Raw genomic sequence first — 3333 nt, 5'->3', positions numbered from 1 at the left:
TCATATAATTAGAGTTCAGTCGCTTTTAGCCAGGAGGAATGCAGTGGGCAGCTGAGATCTGGCTTTGGGTAAAAGCCAGACCGGCACCAGTCTGATCTTTTCAATGGACAGCTTTACACGTCCCCAACTAACATTACTTTCTCCTGGCAAAAGCCATTATGTAGGTGTCACATATGCATGCATTTTAAAAGGAGTCATATCATACATTAGCATTTTAATTTGAGGCCATTTTTGGTGAATGCCGAATAGGTGTTGTTCAATGCCGAATAGTTAATGTTGGGTCTCTGATGTCAGAACATTGTTGAAACTTAGTTTGAATAAATGGCATTTTTCACTTGGAAGGAAGTGTAGTTCTGAAAGCTACAATATGCTGTCATAATACAATAAACGCTTTTATCCTCGAAAGATTAAGGAAAATTTGGTTCCTCATCATATGATGAATTTAAATAAGCAATCTATTATTCACAGAATGAACCAAGATTTGATCAAATACACACCTGCAGGAGACGGAAGTATCCAGGAGTCAGTCTGCCAAGTCTGATGATCATCACTGCGGTATTTGTGCACGACGCAGCTGAAACGAACCTCCTGAAGGTTGTGTAACACCAAAGAGTGAACCTGTAGACCAGAGAGCACGAGTCAATTAAACAACCATCCAGAATGCATTGTGAACATAATCCGTGCACCAGCGAATGACTTATTCTGTCATTCTGACTTAAAATTGTCTTCGCAAGGTTCAAAAGAAGAGCCAAGAACCAAATATGGCTGATGCAAGAGAAAGGGAACACTTCTAGCCATAGGCACAATCCTTAACAAATGTAAGTCCATCTGACTTTGGTTTTAGGGAATCACGTCCGCGTAGCAGTAATCTGTTGTCTGAAAACACATACGGTGCTAGTTTAAATTGAACCTACTCTGCCCCAAATAAGAAGCATAAGTGAAATCATCCAAAGCCTGCATTACTCAGAACAGATCTACAAAACAATGAGCCCAACTCATCAGACTCCAACAATTCGGACAGCGTTTTAGACGAATAACTTCAAATTTGGTGCTCTAAAAGTATGATAAGTAGATAAAAAGAACAAACTACACTAACCACTTGGAAATTGGTAAGGAGTGAGAAGGCAATGGTAGACACGTTTGGGATGCATCTACCAACCTTGCTGCAATTGCACGCCTGTTCGGGAAAAGGTAAGACGACTCCGTTAAAGTTGCTCCAAGGCAGTCCAAAAACAGCTGGAACGGAAAAACCAGCGGGACCTTCAAAGGTTAGCTACAGAGAGAAAATACAGCATTTCTAGCAGCCAAAGTTGGGCTTTAAATGCAGAGAACTGACTGCCAGCCAGACTGCGAACAGCATGTGTGCCCAGCAAATGAAGAAGCAGCTTGAAGAGGAAGTTTTCTCTGGAGCTCCGCCCTTTTATACAAGCTGATCTCTCAATCAGATTGGCGGATTGTCTTGCTCGCTCTCTCTCTTCACCATGCATCATGCACTCTCTGGCTTGCACACGTATACCCACTTGGCCAACCACCACAATATAATGGTTTTAAAAACCCTATGAACTTGTCAGATATTTTATATTTTCTCACTTATTTGACCACAAAAATCTGGATAAACAAGAATGTGTTAAATCAGCGTGCATTGCGCAGAGAGAAAAAAAAATACAATTTCCCTTTTATAAGATCGTACAGTCCAAATCAGATGCAACATTGTCAAGTTCATTCTCCATTATCCTGCCTCCAAATGAGTTTAAGTGATTTTAAATCCATATTCTAAATGCTCAACTAAAATGATCTGAATCCCCGGTCTTGTTGACACTTGCCATGAAAATCCAGCCATACCTACCCCTACCCACAACAAAAAAAAAAAGCAGAAAAAAAAAAAAAAAAAAAAAAAAAAAAAAAAAAAAAAAAAAAATTTAAAAAATGGGGGAAAAAAAAATCATATTTTAGGGCCAATAAGATATTTTGCACGGTGACATTTTCATGAATTGTGTATTATGAGAGTATTAAGAAAATCACCATTGATAAATATATTTTTTTAAAATTTAACCACAAAACATTCAGACAGCAATGAGTATTTGGGGAGAAAATGTTCTTAATTATCATGAAAAAAAAAAAACTCAATGGTTCTTCATGAAACCTAAAATAGGGCTTTATGGGGCAAAATGTGACTTGAATTTCTGAGATTCACCCATAAAATGAACAATTTAATTACTATTTTTTATCTGTAAAAAGGGGGAGAAAATAAATAAAATCAAGCTCTGTTGCCCTATAAGGAACAGAAAGACAATCCTCCACAAAATAAAATAAATGACTACAACAGTGATACAGAACTACAAATCCAAAACTACGCAAATCTCCTGTAAACCCCACTGGATTGACCTTGATTTTGGAAAGATCAGCACATCCAGATTGGTAGCACATCCTCCTCTTTTGGTCTTCAACAAAGCCCCTCATTGGAAACCCCCCTCCCCCATCATCCCCACATTCCCCGCCTCCATCTTTTACTCCGTCTCATGTCTGAAAGGAGTCTGGGGGCTTCCCTCGGTCCTCATACACTGGCACCAAAGCAGACTTGAATATCAGTGATGCTGCACATCACTAGGCTACATCATGGCCCAACAGGACTGACTCCCGGCCAAAAGCATAATTCCCACTCCTCCTAAAGCTTAAGCTCCGCCCACATCCCCACCACTCACGTTTGTGGCATGTGCACAGTTTCTATGGTTTCTTTAACAATGCACATGGCTGCAGCGGCAACATCAAAACATTATACATCTAACATGCTCATGATTTGGAGCTACATACAGATTCATCATCCACAGTAAATGCACATATAACTATGAAAGCAGAAACACACATGCACATCTTCGATATGCATGATATGAACACACAAGATCATGTGAAGCGCGTCCTTACTTTAGTTGATATACAAACCTCACTAAAATAACTGAGCATTTAGCTTGGAAAATGTTCTTAATTATCATGAAAAAAAAAAAACTCAATGGTTCTTCATGAAACCTAAAATAGGGCTTTATGGGGCAAAATGTGACTTGAATTTCTGAGATTCACCCATAAAATGAACAATTTAATTACTATTTTTTATCTGTAAAAAGGGGGAGAAAATAAATAAAATCAAGCTCTGTTGCCCTATAAGGAACAGAAAGACTTAGTGAGGAAAAACTTGATTTCTTATGGCTTCTGGTGTTCTTTTTTTTTTTTTTAATCAGTGATCGGATTAAAAATGGGAAAAGCATTGCAAAACATTAAAAGTCTCACTCATTCAAAAAAATCAGTATGGGATGAAATAATCTGACAGACATCAAATCT

This window comes from Sinocyclocheilus grahami, unplaced genomic scaffold (genome assembly GCF_001515645.1).
Source record: "Sinocyclocheilus grahami isolate Dianchi unplaced genomic scaffold, SAMN03320097.WGS_v1.1 scaffold452.1, whole genome shotgun sequence".
In the NCBI taxonomy this organism is placed as follows: domain Eukaryota; kingdom Metazoa; phylum Chordata; class Actinopteri; order Cypriniformes; family Cyprinidae; genus Sinocyclocheilus; species Sinocyclocheilus grahami.
Note: the sequence above shows the minus strand (reverse complement) of the source record.